The sequence below is a fragment of the Salvelinus alpinus genome, chromosome 31 (genome assembly GCF_045679555.1).
Source record: "Salvelinus alpinus chromosome 31, SLU_Salpinus.1, whole genome shotgun sequence".
In the NCBI taxonomy this organism is placed as follows: Eukaryota; Metazoa; Chordata; class Actinopteri; order Salmoniformes; family Salmonidae; genus Salvelinus; species Salvelinus alpinus.
This window is the reverse complement of record NC_092116.1, coordinates 28,123,552-28,142,310: the sequence shown is the minus strand read 5'-3', so window position 1 is coordinate 28,142,310 and position 18,759 is coordinate 28,123,552. Positions and strand designations below refer to the sequence as shown.

General features: G+C 41.9%; 1 protein-coding gene and 1 long non-coding RNA gene across 2 annotated transcripts in view; both read left to right on the top strand.

Moving 5' to 3' along the window:
* Positions 1 to 4,526, top strand: part of sema4f (sema domain, immunoglobulin domain (Ig), transmembrane domain (TM) and short cytoplasmic domain, (semaphorin) 4F) — a 132,037-nt gene extending 127,511 nt beyond the window's left edge. The window contains exon 18 of the mRNA XM_071379370.1: positions 1 to 4,526. This exon is cut by the window's left edge and continues 788 nt beyond it. The gene's annotated coding sequence lies outside the window, so the exon portion shown is untranslated.
* An 8,172-nt stretch (positions 4,527 to 12,698) lies between these two features.
* Positions 12,699 to 13,711, top strand: LOC139561778 (uncharacterized). The gene is made up of 2 exons (XR_011672215.1): positions 12,699 to 13,176; positions 13,487 to 13,711. It is a non-coding gene; the product is annotated as an uncharacterized lncRNA (long non-coding RNA).
* The last annotated feature ends 5,048 nt before the right edge of the window (positions 13,712 to 18,759 follow it).

Genomic DNA, 18,759 nt, shown 5'->3' with positions numbered 1-18,759 from the left:
ATGAGGAGATAAAACACTAGTGATGTTATACACATACAAAAGCCATACTCTTTCTCTCTCTCTCTTTCTCCATCTCTCTCTCTCTCGCTTTTTCTCTCTCCATCTCTCTTTCGCTTTTTCTCTTTCTCCCTCTCGCTGTTTCTCTCTCCCTCTTCTTATTCTCTCTCTCTCTCTCTCGCGCGCTTTTCTCTCTCTATTTCTCTCTCTCTCTCCCTCACGACCTCTCTGTCTTTTTTCTCTCAACAACCAATCCAAGTCACAAAGGGGTCCCAGAGCCACACCGTGCCCAGGCAGACTGCACCGATACTGGGCGTGATGTGGCGAGAGGTCAGCTTCTTACACCAAACCTCCAGCAGGACACTCAGACTGCTATTAATGAAGGCTGTGCACACTTTTGGGAAAAAGGTAGAAAATCAGGACACAGCCCTGAAAATATGGATCTGTCTCAGACCTCTCAGATGGACTGTAAGTGGCTGAGGTTAGATTAGAGGTTAGAGGTCAACAGTTTAAAGGTCATGATTGAAAAAGAGAGTTCCTAAATATAAAGACATGAACTGGAGATCCAGACGGAACGTTAAGACAAGAAAGACAAGAAAATAAGAAAATTGGAATGCCGGAATTACATTTTGGAAAATTCTGGAATTTTCAGACTGGGAACATTCCTTTTTGGGAAAACTGAGAGGGATTCTGTTATGGAATTTCAGCCTCACCTGATTGAACACCCACCATTTTGTTTCTCTGATTGAGGGCATTTTTCCCAAATAACACCTACTTTTGACCTGAGCTCTATAGGTCACAAGTAGTGCACTATGTAGGAGATAGGGTGGCATTAGAGACAGGGGTTTCAATCAAAACGTCCTGTATGTTTTTAATAATAATAATAATAATAAAGCATTTTAATATAATGTAACTAGACGATGTTGTTTTACAGTTACAGTAGAAGTTGGAGACGACTCCATAAAAACAGCATGATGATTTTCACAGTACATATTTAGAATTAGTGGTGACTCGAGTAACCCTGGAGTTCCTCGAGTAACCCCTGGAGATCCTCGAGTAACCCTGGAGATCCTCGAGTAACCCCTGGAGATCCTCGAGTAACCCTGGAGATCCTCGAGTAACCCTGGAGATCCTCGAGTAACCCTGGAGATCCTCGGGTAACCCTGGAGATCCTCGAGTAACCCTGGAGATCCTCGAGTAACCCTGGAGATCCTCGAGTAACCCTGGAGATCCTCGAGTAACCCTGGAGATCCTCGAGTAACCCTGGGGATCCTCGAGTAACCCTGGAGATCCTCGAGTAACCCTGGAGATCCTCGAGTAACCCTGTAGATCCTCGAGTAACCCTTTTTTGTCAATGGTTCATATTTGCACCTTCGGTTAGTTGAGGGGTTCTTGGAGGAACCTTTAATAAACATGTGTCAAACTCCTTCCACAGAGGATCGAGTGTCTGAGGGTTTACGCTCCACCATTGTACTTGATTGATGAATTAAGGTAATTAATTAGTAAGGATCTCCCTTCACCTGGTTGTCCAAGTCTATATATTAAAAAAACAGCATACACTCAGCCCTTCCATGGAATGAGTTTGACACCCCTGCTTTAATGGTTCCTGTAGCAACGGGTTCCAGTAGCAACCGGGAGTGAAGGCGTGACTTAGTGGAGGCGTGACTTAGTAGGGGCGTGGCTTTAAGATCTATATATTTTTTGTCCACCTGTGAGATTAAATGTCATTCCTGTTCATCCGTTCTGTTGTATTGTCATCACATGTTACGGTTGAACACGGACAGTTTTGTATCTTCAATGAGGCTAACAGAGTACCTCAACAGCTTTACGCAAATCATCACTTTATTACTGTATGGAATCAGCAATGTTAATATTAGAATATGTAATACACATACATATTCAAGGCACATGTTAATTTGCAGTGTACAAACTTTACATGATGAACAGGAATGACATTTACACTAACGGGTGACCAAAAATAACTATCTGAAAGCCACGCCTCCAATAAGTCACGCCTCCAATCTGATAGACTGCCACCTCTACAATATATTATTAAAAAGGTTCAAAATGTAATCCCTCCTGTCACAAAAAGTTTGAACCTTTACATATGGGTTTCTCAAAGACCCTTTTCAGAGGGGTTCTTTCAGGAATCTTTTTCAGCTAGAATGGTTCTTCCGGGCACCTTTACATCTAAGATTGTACAGTGGAGTTTGGGGAGGAGACCATAGAAGCACAATGACTAGAAAGGACATTCCCCATTCAAATCAATGGGTTTGAAATAGGTGGACCGGCAGCCATTTAACAAGTGGGATTCTATTTCTATGGCAACGCTGATGATGTCACAATAGCGTAAAACACTGCCGTAGTTGAATGATCATCGGGTTAGAATATGTAGAGCCAGGAGTTTCTCCCGACCAAGTTATCTGCCCAGGATAAACTCCAGGCCCCCTTTTTACAGGCTAGGACCCCAGTGTGCGTCCCAATAATACATACTTTTCTCCCGAACACTCGTTCACTACTCCGCACAAATGTAAAAACTTTGGATTGGAGGCATGGGCTAGTGTGAGTTTCCATCATATTACTTCTAAGATAGGACCCATAGAATTTCCCGAGCAGATCATTTGATTCATAGCACCAATAATACTGCTTTTAAAGGTGGTTGTGGAGGTGGTTAAAGGTGGTTAACACTGCGCGTGGCGGCTCAATCGTAAATATCCTTTAAAATGCAGATTGGGATTTGGATTGAATCCCGGCCTAAGAAAAAACTCTTGAGCCCCAAGTACGGCATATGTTGAACACCGGCCTGTGGCAGTCAGTTAGGCACAGCCATTTGTCAGTTGATTTTGAGTGACAAACACTGCCATCCAATGGAATGACTGCATTTTAAACTTTTGAAGGTGAAAAGAAACAACAGAATCCTTATTTTGAATAAGAATTACGTTTTTTTAATTCTGGAGAATATTTAGAGAAATAAAGCCGAAGTAATATATCTTATAATGACAGGCACTATAGCCAACAATTTGAATAAGAGGAGGGAGTTATACAAAAAGAAGAAAGAAAGATAAATAGCTAACAGGTTATCTCCAACACTATCCACCTATGAGTCTCTGTGTCTGTGTTCCAAATCACACCCTATTCCCTTTATAATGCACTACTTTTGACCAGGATCCAAAGGGCAAAATGGGTGCACTATATAGGGAATAGGGTGTGATTTGGAACACACATAGTATGTATGTATAGAGATGAGCAGCGATGCTATGAGCTTGTATGGCCACTGGGTGGCGACGTCATCCAGTCTTTCAGTATCTTCTTCTTCTAGTAGAATTGGTACACAATGGTGCATACGATGATAGAACTCTACACTTCTCTCTCTCTCTGTCTCTCTCTGTCTGTCTCTCTCTCTCTCTCTCTCCAGAATATTACCCTCTCTTTGACCTCTACTTTAAATACGTATGATAAAGGTGTACAGTACAGATATGTTGGATTCTAAGGAAGCTTCCCAAATGCAGCACTGTTCCCTTTATAGTGCACTATATTTGCGCCATGGTCAAAAGTAGTGAACTATGTAGGGAATAGGGTGCTATTTGGGATACACACTAAGGATTTATCTTTATAATTTATATACTGTATGATGATGATAAAAAAAAAATGTGTACATTTGTTTTGAATACCAGGCTCTAACGTGGTAAACGAACATCCGGGACAATCATATTAGTATGATGTGTTACGTTTGGTATGGTTACATAAGAAAGAAGGTTACTTAAGGCAAAAACGAAAGGAGGTTGGGTGGGTGTACATGTAACAGTATAGGTTCCGTCCCTCTCCTCACCCCTACCTGGGCTCGAACCAGGGACCCTCTGCACACATCAACAACTGCCTCCCACGAAGCATCGTTACCCATTGCTCCACAAAAGCCGCAGCCCTTGCTGAGCAAGGGGAACAACTACTTCAAGGTCTCAGAGCGAGTGACGTTACCGATTGAAATACAAACATCTACCAACCCTAAAGTTGTGTGTTCCAGTCTCATCACAGACAACTTTAGCCTTTTAGTTAATTAGCTACTTTGCAACTACTTAGCATGTTAGCTAACCCTTCTCCTAACCCTAACCTTAACCCTTTAACCTAACTCCTAACCTTAACCCTAACCCATAGCCTAGCACCTACAGTAGGTGACGTTAGTGTTAGCCACCTAGCTAACATTAGCCACAACACATTGGAAATCATAACATATACATATTGAACATTCATAACATATTGTACGAATTGCAATTCGTAAACATATACAAAATGGGTGAAGGACATCCACAAATGAATATATACAGTACCATACCAAATATAAAATATCGTACTAATTTGAGGGTCCCGGATTTTTGTTTACAATGTTTCTTCTATCCCAGGTTGTGAATATTAGAGATTATTTGTATGTGGGCAACTGTGTGTGTGTGTGTGTGTGTATGCATGTGTGTGTGTTTGTTTGGATTGTGATGCTTTCTGTAAATTAAAGGCTACTTACAGTTCCTCCTATGGCATACTGGTCTGTCTGTGTGTCTTACTGGTCTGTCTTTCTGTCTGTGTGTCTTACTGGTCTGTCTTTCTGTCTGTGTGTCTTACTGGTCTGTCTTTCTGTCTGTGTGTCTTACTGTCTGTCTGTCTGTGTCTGTATGTATTTACCGGTACCTAGGCCGGAAATCAATCTAATCGTGGGTAGTAGAATGCAGCTTTTAATATTCCTATGTTCACGGAGACTGTATTCACGCGAAACGCTGTATATTCCGGCTCAATCAGGAATTACCTTTCAAAAAATAATGTATCGTCTGTCCAGTGGGCTGCGCTACCGATAGAATCCGGTCCTTCACATTTTATAGGAAACGTTTATTTAACCAGGTCGGTCTCGTTGGGATAAACTTCTGTTTTAGACACATATTTTTATACGACATAAAGCATTTTATTTCAGTTGCAATAATAGAACAAAAATAGGCACAATGCACCATGGGTCTTCAACCTTTTCTTGTCCAGGCAAACTGGCGACCCAGGGACCCACATCATACGCTAGCAACAAAATAAAACGTATCACCAGGTGAATGCTAATAGACAACAGGAGTAATCAACATTTAAAAAATGACGAGATTTGATAGGATGTTTAAAAAAGATATATATTTCGACCTCCCCACGTTATAACTGGAAGAAGACTAACTCCAAACATATTTCCGCTAAGAGCAGTTGTTCAGCTGCTTTAACAAAGGTTAGCCATGTTGTTGGCAAACCTGTATGTCCATGTCAAGAAATATTACCGGCTGCCAGCTACACTTGCCGCACTGGTAGCCTTTTCACAGCTGCTCTTTCAAAGCCTATGTCAGATACTCCAGTGAGTGTAATTTGCTGAATATTAGGAGTTGTGAAATAAACTTGACATCATTACAAAAAAATATGTTCTCCTATTTTCTTCTGTAGGTACAGTGCATTCAGAAAGTATTCAGACCCCTTGACTTTTTCCACATTTTCTTACGGTTACAGCCGTATTCTAAAATGTATTAAATTGCTTTTTCCCCCTTATCAATCTACAGACAATACCCTATAATTACAAAACAAAAACAGGTTTTTAGAAATTGTAGCAAATAAACATAAAAATATAACATTTACAAAAGTATTCAGACCTCAGTACTTTGTTGAAGCACCTTTGGCAGCGATTACAGCCTCATGTCTTCTTGGGTATGACGCTACAAGCTTGGCACACCTGTATTTGGGGAGTTTACCCATTCTTCTCTGCAGATCCTCTCAAGCTCTGTCAGGTTGGATGGGAAGCGTGCGTCGCTGTACAGCTATTTTTAGGTCTCTCCAGAGATGTTTGATCGGGTTCAGGTCTGGGCTCTGGCTGGACCACTCAAGGACATTCAGAGACTTGTCCAGAAGCCACTCCTGTGTTGTCTTGGCTGTGTGCTTAGGGTCGTTGTCCTGTTGGAAGGTGAACCTTCGCTCCAGTCTGAGGTCCTGAGTGCTCTGGAGCAGGTTTTCATCAAGGATCTCTCTGTACTTCGCTCCGTTCATCTTTCTCTCGATCCTGACTAGTCTCCCAGTCCCTGCCACTGAAAAACATCCCCCCACAGCATGATGCTGCCACCACCATGCTTCACCGTAGGGATGGTCCCAGGTTTCCTTCAGACGTGACGTTTGGCATTCAGGCCAAAGAGTTCAATCTTGGTTTCATCAGACCAGAGAATCTTGTTTCTCATGGTTTGAGAGTCCTTTAGGTGCCTTTTGGCAAACTCCAAGAGGGCTGGCATGTGCCTTTTATTGAGGAGTGGCTTCCGTCTGGCCACTCTACCATAAAGGCCTGATTGGTGGAGTGCTGCAGAGATGGTTGTCCTTCTGGAAGGTTCTCCCATCTCCACAGAGGAACTCTGGAGTTCTATCAGAGTGACTATTGGGTTCTTGGTCACCTCCCTGACCAAGGCCCTTCTCCCCCGATTGCTCAGTTTGACTGGGCGGCCAGCTTAGGGAAGAGTCTTGGTGGCTCCAAACTTCGTCCATTTAAGAATGATGGAGGCCACTGTGTTCCTGGGGACCTTCAACGTTAAAGCCTTATTTAGAATAAGGCTGTAACGTAACAAAATGTGTTATTAAAAAAGTAAAGGGGTCTGTATTTAGCAATAACAAACAACTAACAAGATAAAGATTTCTCATCTGTAACATTACAATGACTCAAAAAACGAGATACAAATGTTTACAACTTAGCTCGCTAGCTAGTCAGCTGACAGGCAAAAATGTGTCTAACAAGCGAGCATAAAAACGATTGCTCAAAATGCTGTACAATGGCAAAAATAGGACAGCTGTTACAGCTGTTTGTCTGAGTTTAGAATGACAAAAAGGTAGCTAGCTAACATCAGCTAACAGCACTCTCACGTCTCATCGTTAAACAGCCCAAGTGGTGCTGTTGCTATGGATATTCACAGACCCAGAGGAGCATGTGTCAGCGCAGGTAAACATGATATGAGGAGGGTAAAGCGGGTGAAGCAGCCAAGGCAACAACGCATCATCCTATTTCCCAGGATCGTGCCCCTGGCTAGTTTGCCTGTCTGTAAAGAGAAGGATGTGGCTGTACATTGATCCTGCTGCTCTGATTGGATAGAGCGAAGCTGTCTGCATTTACTCGCTTCATATTTCACCCGATCACTTTTCATTGCACTTCTTTCAGTTTTCACATGCAACAACTGTAGTTTAGACACTGACCACAACTACTGACCACAATCACAATACTACTGACCACAACTACTGACCACAACCCCAATACTACTGACCACAACTACTGACCACAACTACTGACCACAACTACTGAACCACAATACTACTGACCACAACTACTGACCACAACCCCAATACTACTGACCACAACTACTGACCACAACCCCAATACCACCGACCACAACTACTGACCACAACTACTGACCACAACTACTGACCACAACTTCTGATCATCATCAAAAAGGTGGGTTTTAACCACGATTTGAAACTATACATTTGTTTACAATTACGATATTGACAAACAATGGAGTAAAACAAGCTTATGTGCGTTCTGCTGGGGTGAAACAGTTTAACTAATCTCAAAAGGAATTATAAATTACAATCTCCATTCATTTACAAGTCCAAAAATGTATGCAGCCTACCAATCCCAGATTTCCCCCTTTAAAATATATTTTAAATTGAATTTACAAGGTAACCACATCTAAAGTACAATTTCTTACCTTACCTGAGCGTGTGAAGACTACAAGTTCTCTCTCTTCACACACACACATACACACAATGTGTTTTAGTGAATAATCAGGTGTTCTATTGATATGACTATTCACAATGCAATATAGTCAGGTGCCTGTCTAACTTCTTCTTCTTTGGATTTTAATGGCGGGCATACGGACTAATATTAGGTGCATTACCGCCACCTACTGGGTTGGAGTGTGGAGGAGACTACGAATGTTTTAAATTCTGCACTCTACTCCACATGAAATAAATTAGTGCTGAGTGTATTTCAGTTTGTTCTGGACGGAGTTTGAGTGAACTGGGAGGTTGAACCTTATTCCCAAAGTGTCTGCCTTTGATGTTACATGACAGGGAAGAAGGAAGTGATCTGTTATTGTTGCTGCTGGACGGTTGGGACATGAACCAGTGTTGTGTTTGTAATGAAGAGAGGGGTTAAGGCCGTTCCGTTGTGGCCTTTTTAATTATTATTTTTTTTACAGACGTTTGATGATTGTCTTGATTGTCCTTTGTGGTTATAGTGAAACCAGTGGATGGACGTTAAAGGCCTTCCCTTTTCCCCTTCTGTCCATTCCTTTTTGTCATTTGTCTGTGATTTCAGCTATCAACCAGAAGGATCATAAGTCTGGACTTTGAACTTCCCTTCCTATTTTGTCTTGACACATTCTCCATTTCTCTCCACTAGGTGGGAGCACAGTCTTACACTAATTATACACTGAGTGGACAAAAAATTAGGAACACCTTCAAAATATTGAGTTTCGCCCCCTTTTGCCCTCAGAACATCTTCAATTGTGACCGACTGCCTCGATCCAGTCTAATGTAGCAAAATTTGAAGTTGTGTTATTTACATTGGATAAAAGTAGAGACTCAAAGCTAGAAAAGGGTATATCATACACTGCAGTTGAGGAACAATGGGAAAGTAATTCTGCTTTGGAAGTTGATAAACTTGTAACCCCACTTTTGAGAAAATGGCCGTTGAATGTTTTGGTACACCTACTGGAGAGCTCGTCTTCGTCTACACCCATTCAGCATCGTTCACACCCTCTTAAGCCTAAGCCCCACCCAACTCTTTAATGATTACCATGTGAGGCCATGTGCTAAACAGAGTGAGTAGTGTAGTAAACAACCAAAGATTTCAAGACTAAAAGTGGTAAAAGTAGTTGTCTACAATAAGGAAAAACTCCAGGTAAAAACACACTTTATCTAGTCCTTGGCCTAATCTAACGTTGGTGCAGGTCGTGTTGTTCTTCACATTACCGTCTCTGGTAAACACACACTATATCAAATAAAATCTAAGTTTATTTGTCACATGCACAGGATACAGAAGGTATAAACGGTACAGTGAAATGGTTATTGCATAGTAGCAATATCAGAAACAGGAAGTGTCCAGATAAGAATATTTTATAATTATTAGATGATGCTTACCAGACACACTTGTCTAAATTGATGGGTCATGTGAAGGAAATGCTATAACCACATCTCACTAAGTGGACGGGTCTGTCACGTTCTGACCATAGTTCTTTTGTATTTTCTGTGTTTTAGTGTGGTCAGGGCGTGGTTTGGTTGGGTTATCTATGTGTTGTGTTTCTATGTTGGGTTTGTTGTTTGGCCTGATATGGTTCTCAATCAGAGGCATGTGTTTGTCATTGTCTCTGATTGGGAACCATATTTAGGTAGCCTGTTTTGTGTTGGGTTTTGTGGGTGGTTGTCTTCTGTCTTTGTGTCTATGCACCAGATAGGACTGTTTCGGTTTTTCACATTTGTTGTTTTCGTATTTTGTAGTGTTCACGTTTATTGTCTTAATTAAAGTCATGATGAACACTAACCACGCTGCGCTTTGGTCCGATCCCTGCTACACCTCCTCTTCAGACAAAGAGGAGGAAATCTGCCGTTACAGGCTCACTATTGTCTAGACATCTAGACATGTACAGATAGATACAATAGATGGCCATAATTACCCTCAGACAAACATGGCTAACTTTATGGGTCATGTAATCACCTAGCGAAGTGGAGTCTTTTGTTTAGACATGTAGCTAGCTAGCTAAACAATGAACCGGCATAATCCCAACTCATACTACTATCAATACAAACATTCTCATAGCTGTAGTATGAATCTGCAGGTAGCTAAAGAGCTAACCAACTAGGTTCAATGTTAGCTAGCTAACATTAGGCTATTACTAGCAATGCAAATGGATTTCTGATTCGAATAATTACATGGATGAACGCTTCACGGCAGACTGGAACCATTTAACTCCATTTTGTTTGTAGCTACGTCTTGTTTGGCCAGCACAACGTTTATCTCTTCTCTCTTCCTCCCTCCTCTTTCACCGCCTCCACCCTCTCCCCCGTCTCTCACCCTCTCCATCTCTCCCCCCCTCCCTCACTCTCCCCCTTCTCTCACTCCCTCCTACCCCCTCCATTTTCTCTCCCTCCTTCTTTCCCTGCCTCCTCCTCTCATCGCTCTCCCTCCTCTCTCCTTCCTCTCTCCCACCTCTGTTGACTCTCTCGCCCCTCCATCCTCTCTCTCCCCATCCCTCCTTCACCCTCTCTCCCCTCTCTCTCACTCTCCCCCTTCTGTCTCTCCCTCCTCCATTCTCCCTCCTTTCTTCCTTCCTTCCTTCCTTCCTTCTTTCCAGTGGTGTAAAGTACTTAAGTAAAAATACTTTAAAGTGCTACTTAGGTCGTTTTTGGGGGTATCTGTACTTTACTTTACTATTTATGTTTTTGACAACTTATACTTTTACTTCACTACATTCCTAAATAAATATACACTCCACATATTTTCCTTGGCACACAAAAGTACTGGTTAGATTTTGAATGCTTAGCAGGACAGGGAAATGGTCCAAATCACACACATCAAGAGAACATCCCTGGTTATCCCTACTGCCTCTTATCTGGCAGATAAACTAAACACAAACGCTTCATTTGTAAAATATGTCTGAGTCATGGAGTGGGCCCCTGGCTATCCGTACATTAAAACAACAAGAAAATGGTGCCATCTGGTTCTTAATATAATGAATTTGAAATGATTTATACTTTTATTTTTGATACTTATTTTAGCAATTACATTTGATACTTAAGTATATTTAAAACCAAATACCTTTAGACTTTTACTCAAGTAATATTTTACTGGGTGACTTTCACTTTTACTTGAGTCATTTTCTATTAAGGCATCTTTACTTTTTCCACCACTCCCTCCCTCTCTCCCCCTCCTCTCATCTCCCTCCCTCCCTCGCTCCACCTCTCATCTCTCTCTCTCTCTCTCCCCTTCCCCCCTCCCTCCTCTTATCTCTCTCTCCCCTTCCCTCCCTCCCCCTCCTCTCATCTCTCTCCTCTCTCCCCTTCCTTCCCTCCCTCCCTCCCCTCCTCTCATCTCTCTCTCTCCTCTCTCTCCCCTTCCCCTTTCCCTCACTCTACCCCATTCTCTCACTTCCTGTAATCAGACAGACAGACGGACGGACGGACGGACGGACGGACAGACAGACAGACAGACAGACAGACAGACAGACAGACAGACAGACAGACAGACAGACAGACAGACAGACAGACAGACAGACAGACAGACAGACAGACAGACAGACAGACAGACAGACAGACAGACAGACAGACAGACAGACAGACAGACAGACAGACAGACAGACAGACAGACAGACAGACAGACAGACAGACAGACAGGCAGGCAGACAGGCAGGCAGGCAGGTTGACAAACAGACACAGACAGATTGAAGTTTCAAGTAAAAAAAAATCTATATCCTCTGCAGAATGTATTAAAGAACAAAACAAGGCTCTTAGTTTCTAGAACTGCAAGACCATTGTGTCCAATGGAGGTAAATGGAGGGCCGATTGACTTCAAATGTCCTACGCCTGGTCCTCCAGTCACAAGTATTTAACATTTTAACCCTTCGAAACCGCCCCTATGACCCTCAATTAAGTCACTTCCTGTAATCACAGGAAGCTAAAATTCAATGTGCTGTCTCCTGGGGACACTCTTTAACGATGCCCTGAGTTTCAGGGAGAGAATAAAGGACCATGTTGAAGTTGAATTACCACAGGAAGCTGAACCTCAACACAGGGTATCCATATACGTTCCTGATTGTTTGTGTGCAAGGACGGTTAGCTAGCTCAATCACATTCATTGATGGCGTCATGGTTACGTGAGGGCTGTAGGTAATGCTTTTCTATGGAAGAAAAGCCTTGCTCTCCATGGAACCAAGTTTTCAGGGTGAAAGGACATTTCACATGGTCACATGTAGGCTTGCGTTCATCGGGAGCATCTGTTGAACGTTCCCATACGTACATTTTGATTCTAGCCTCAACTGTTCTGCCAATGCCACTCAAAAGCCCATTTTCTAAAATGTTTTTCTTTAATAAACTTTATTTAACTAGGCAAGTCAAAAGCCCATTAAGTCTAGTTCAGGCTTCAAGTGAGGCCTACCTTTCTGCCACGTAGTGGGGGAGGGAGACATGCATTAATTGTTCATTGGATTAAGGTTAAGGTTATGTCTAGGGTTGAGGCCCTGTCACGAAGTGGCCCTTTGGGGTGTATATCGTGGCTCCCCCCCTCTCTCACTCTCTCTCTCCCACCACAAGTTTTATGACTTTACGACAGGTCATAAATTCCTGGCAGAGATTCTCTCCCCCTGGTCATGCAAAAAGAGAGGGGAAATAAACCTATGAAATAAAGAGCTCCTCTTTGTTCAACTCCTATTCCCCAAAATTGGAGGATTAAACTATTTTTCTATTTTTGAGAATGTGGGAATGGTCCGTGGGTATTTAAAGAACAATCCTGTCGAAGTTGTTTTATTTTGTGACATCAGGAAGGACGGGAGCACAAAACAACGGTAGCTTTGGAAGTGTACATTTCTCAGTTATTAGTTTTCAACCTGAATATTGTGTAAAATATATGACTGAATATGAAACTATTTGTGAGACGATGTAATGTCATGTTGGCCTTCTAAACGAGATACTTGTTTAGTTATAAAGTTTAACTAGTCAGTGGCCACACCCCCGTGAGCCCAGACAGTATAAAACCCACTTCCTACAAAATATACATTAAGTCAGAGAACGCCGGGACAGAGTCCCTACGTTAGAATGGCTACAATTTTATAGGCCATACAGCTGTAGTTTTGGCTCATGGCTAGAAATGGTTCAACTCTGAGACTATCGATTCACTACAGAAGGAGCAAATTCTAGATCACACCAATTACTAGTCTGCAGCTAGAAATGACGTAAACCTAGAATGAGAATACCGACAACCGCTGAAACATCTATTCTATGAGAACATTTCCGAATGGTACTCTGAAGTATCCATCCTAACCACCGACAACCACGAAAGACATTGTGACTTCTGGGAAAGTTAACCAGAGACTCTGATGAACTCTACAGGACGATCGAGTGTTTTCAACGGAGAGACAACAACGACATACAAGCGTAAATATGTACATTGCAATTTCTTTCAGAATGAGCGGCTGTTCACGTGCAAAGTATTAGCATGTCTCTGAGTCCAATTATCCAATTATGTGTGTAGTGAATCCATGTTGTCTTTCCTGCTCTTTCTCAGTCCACACCCCTTTCCTTTCTCTACCAAGCCGTCATATCGGCATCATCCGCTAGGGACTTTTTCTTTGTATCATGTAGTAACCCAAATATCTACTGTTTGTTTGTCATGTATTTCTGTGTGATTACTTAGTTAGTTAATAAATAAATAATTTGTCACGTATACTCCCTCTCCGGCCTCTAGGTCATCAGGCTGCTGATTGTCCCGCACCCCTGTCACCATTGTCTCACGCACCTGTGCAACTTCATGACCCTCACCTGGACTCCATCACCTCCTTGATTATCTTCCCTATATCTGTCACTCCCCTTGGTTCTTTCCTCAGGTGTAATTGACTCTGTTTCATGTCGGTGCGTTGTTTATGTTTTGTGTTCATTGTTTCCTTTATTTATTAAAACTCCCTGAACTTGCTTCCTGACTCTCAGCGCACTCGTTACATAATTAAGCCAATTTGTATATCGCTGATTCATTATTTAGGCTAGGGTTCATGCAGATATCCAAGGATTTGCGACGTTCAGTAATGAGAACTGATGAGGTAATAATAATACATTAATGAGAATGACTAATCGATCAAATATTAAAATATCTGAAGAGTTATATTCAGAAAATTATAACTCTGTAAATCTCAACATTTTCTGTGGTGCCCCGACTTCCTAGGTAATTTATTAGTTTAATCACGTAATAATTAAACCTAGAACTGATTTGATTTAAATAAGTCTTCACATTTAATGATAGTCCAGACACTCCCAGCTCAACCCTAACCCTAACCCTAAACATAGCTTCAAGTCCACATCCTGGATCAACCCTAAACCTAACTTCATGTCCACTCCCGGCTCAACCTGAACTCCAAGAGCTGAGCCAAGATGTGGAGGGTTAGGGTTATGGTTGAGCTGGGATATGGACATGAAGCTACGCTTAGGGTTAGGTTTGAGTTCAGAGTTTTTCTGTCCGTCCGTCCGTCCGTCTGTGAGTTTATTTGTTTGCTTATCTCTCTCTCTCTCTGTAAGCCAATGTATTATTTAGCTTTTTCAGAGTGGGGCTGCACTCCACTGCACACATACAAATATATATACACACACACACACACACACACACACACTAGAGGTCGACCGATTATGATTTTTCAACGCCGATACCGATTATTGGAGGACCAAAAAAAAGCCGATACCGATTAATCGGCCAATTTTTTAAATGTATTTGTAATAATGACAATTACAACAATACTGAATGAACACTTATTTTAACTTAATATAATAAGTCAATAAAATCTATTTAGCCTCAAATAAATAATGAAACATGTTCAATTTGGTTTAAGTAATGCAAAAACAAAGTGTTGGAGAAGAAAGTAAAAGTGCAATATGTGCCATGTAAGAAAGCTAACGTTTAAGTTCCTTGCTCAGAACATGAGAACATATGAAAGCTGGTGGTTCCTTTTAACATGAGTCTTCAATATTCCCAGGTAAGAAGTTTTAGGTTGTCGTTATTATAGGAATTGTAGGACTATTTCTCTCTATACATATACCTTTGACTATTGGATGTTCTTATAGGCACTTTAGTATTGCCAGTGTAACAGTATAGCTTCCATCCCTCTCCTTGCCGCTACCTGGGCTCAAACCAGGAACACATCGACAACAGCCACCCTCGAAGCAGCGTTACCCATGCAGAGCAAGGGGAACAACTACTCCCAAGTCTCAGAGCGAGTGACGTTTGAAACGCTATTAGCGCGCACCCCGCTAACTAGCTAGCCATTTCACATCGGTTACACCAGCCTAATCTCGGGAGTTGATAGGCTTGAATTCATAAACAGCAGAGCTGCTGGCAAAACGCATGAAAGTGCTGTTTGAATGAATGCTTACGAGCCTGCTGGTGCCCACCATCGCTCAGTCAGACTGCTCTATCAAATCATAGACCTAATTATAACATAATAACACACATAAATACGACCCTTAGGTCATTAATATGGATCGAATCCGGAGACTATCATCTCGAAAACAAAACATTTATTCTTTCAGTGAAATACGGAACCGTTCCGTATTTCATCTAACGGGTGGCATCCATAAGTCTAAATATTTCTGTTACATTGCACAACCTTCAATGTTATGTCATAATTACGTAAAATTCTGGCAAATTAGTTCGCAATGAGCCAGGCGGCCCAAAATGTTGCATATACCCTGACTCTGCGTGCAATGAACGCAAGAGAAGTGACACAATTTCACCTGGTTAATATTGCCTGCTAACATGGATTTCTTTAAGCTAAATATACAGGTTTAAAAATATATACTTCTGAGTATTGATTTTAAGAAAGGCATTGATGTTTATGTTTAGGTACACATTGGAGCAACGACAGTCCTTTTTCGCGAATGCGCACTGCATCGATTATATGCAACGCAGGACACGCTAGATAAACTAGTAATATCATCAACCATGTGTAGTTAACTAGTGATTATGATTGATTGATAGTTTTTTATAAGATAAGTTTAATGCTAGCTAGCAACTTAACTTGGCTTCTTACTGCATTCGCGTAACAGGCGGGCTCTTTGTGAGGCAGGTGGTTAGAGCGTTGGACTAGTTAACCGTAAGGTTGCAAGATTGAATCCCTGAGCTGACAAGGTAAAAATCTGTCGTTCTGCCCCTGAATAAGGCTGTTAACCCACTGTTCCTAGGCCGTCATTGAAAATAAGAATGTGTTCTTAACTGACTTGCCTAGTTAAATAAAGGTGTAAAAAAAACAAAGAAACGGCGTCCAGCAATCGGTTTCCAAAATTACCGATTTCCGATTGTTATGAAAACTTGAAATCGGCCCTAATTAATCGGCCATTCCGATTAATCGGTCAACCTCTAACACACACACACACACACACACACACACACACACACACACACACACACACACACACACACACACACACACACACACACACACACACACACACACACACACACACACACACACACACACACACCTACTGAGAGAAGGGAGGGAGAGAAATAGATTAGAGAGAGGGGGAAAGAAGGAGGGAGATTAAATGGAGGGGGGAGGGAGATAGGGGAGAGGTAGAGATAGGGGAGAGCGAGAGAGAGGGGGGAGAGAGAGATGAGGGAGGGACAGTGGCATTTTACATTTTGCAAAAACGTGCCAGGATGAGGCTGATAACAATGAGCTATGGACAACCCACTCCAGCATGGGCACTGCTACTGCTTCTCAGTTGGTCCCAGCTCACCCTCAAGATCACATTTGATTAAATGTTCTGAGATTGCGGAAGCCTAAATGAGTTCCTGCAGTAATTGCTAATTTTGTAATGACTGTCAGCCCCGTGGTCCAGGAGCTATGTTCTCTCTTACGACATTACAAGCTGCTATAATAACATTGTGTATATACCAAAGCTGCAGGTGGTTGGTTCATAGGTAGAATATTGTCATGTACCACGATGACAGCTCATCTTTTTTTTCCAGCGAGGCCACTGGGCTATGCGTCACACAAGGAATAAGCCCATAGTTGCAGAGAAGCTATCTCAGTACGGTGAATTACGGCGCAGTTAGATTTTCATTTACCAAGATGGCAGGTTCATTTTATCCTCAGCGAGGACACTGTCAGGTGAGCAGCATAAGAAATAAGTCTACTTATAGTTGATGATGAAGCTTATCTCAGTACGGGGATTTACGCCACAGTATTTGATGCGTATCTTGTTTTTCATTTACCACTCTCCCCAGCGAGGTCACTGGGTAGTGAGTGAGAAGTCATCTTTGGTTTTTTCTCAGTATGGCGCGGCCTGCTGCGACCTACACATCGTTTGACCTTCATGTTACACTCGCTTAAGGCGCACATCTGCCACACACACACACAGTTTGTTATCTGGCAGTGGTTCTGCTGTTTTAGGGATTGGGATAGTGGGAGGTAGCTTAGTGGTTAGAGGGATGGCAGGTATCCTAGTGGTTAGAGCGTTGGGCCAGTAACCGAAAGGTTGCTAGATCGAATCCCTGAGCTGACAAGGTAAAAATCTGTCGTTCTGCCCCTGAACAAGGCAGTTAACCCACTGTTCCTAGGCCGTCATTGTAAATAAGAATTTGTTCTTAACTGACTTGCCTAGTTAAATAAAGGTAAAACAATTACTATGATCCTCCCATTCTATGGAATGCCCACTGCCCTCATATGTCATGTCTGCCAAAATGTTTCATTTGGTTCTTCAATGATATACGGAAGCGGTTAAGGTTAATAGATGGAAGGTTAACTTTGATTCTATACATGTAAAGACCAACAAAATCCAACTTATCAAATGTGCATGGACTCCATGAAAAAAAGCATAGGGTTCTCAAACACTTAAAGATGTGGTTTATTGCAAGAGTCACATAAAAAAAAAGAGAAATATAACATTTAACCTCTCTTGGGTAGGGGGCAGTATTTTCACGTCCAGATGAAAAGCGTGCCCAAAGTAAACTGCCGGTTACTCAGGCCCAGAAGCTAGGATATGCATAATATAGATTTGGATAGAAAACACTCTACAGTTTCAATTTTTTTTTTTTAAATAATGTCTGTGAGTATAACAGAACAGATATGGCAGGCAAAACCCCGAGGACAAACCATCCCCCCAAAAAATGTTCAGCCTACCACTATTTTCAATGGCTGTCACTTTTATTATAAGGCGAAGTCCTCCCAGATTGCAGTTCCTAGGGCGTCCACTAGATGTCAACAGTCTTTAGAAAGAGTTTCAGGCTTGATTTTGGAAAAATGAACCAGAAATTGTAGTTTTTCTATGTGGCTCCCATTTTGGCTGTAGTGTTTCCAAGCGTGTGAATGAGAGCGCGTTCTTTGGTATTTTTCTCCAGTAAAGACAATAACGATTCTCTGTCTTAAATTGTATAGTTTATTTACGTATTAGGGTACCTAAGGTTTGATTATAAACGTTGTTTGACTTGTTTGGAAAAGTTTATTAGTAACGTTTGGGATTCATTTTGTATGCATTTTGATGACGGGAAACTGGGTGGATTATTGACTGAAGCGCGCCAGCTAAACTGAGTTTTTATGGATATAAAGAAGGACATTATCGAACAAAAGGCCCATTTGTGATGTAACTGGGACCTTTTGGAGAGCCAACAGAAGAAGATCATCAAAGGTAAGGCATTTATTATATCGCTATTTCTGACTTTCGTGCCGCACCTGCCTGGTTGAAATATGTTTTTCATGGTTTTGTATGCGGGGCGCTGTCCTCAGATAATCGCATGGTGTGCTTTCGTCGTAAAGCCTTTTTAAAATCTGACACAGCGGCTGGATTAACAAGAAGTTAAACTGTATTTTGATGTATTACACTTGTGATTTTATGAAAGTTAAATATTTATAATTCTGTAGTTTGAATTCCGCGCTCTGTAATTTCACCGGATGTTGGCCAGGTGGAACGCTACCGTCCCACCTGCCCATAAGAAGAGTTGAGTTGGAGATGCCTATGCTGCCACCTACTGTAGTA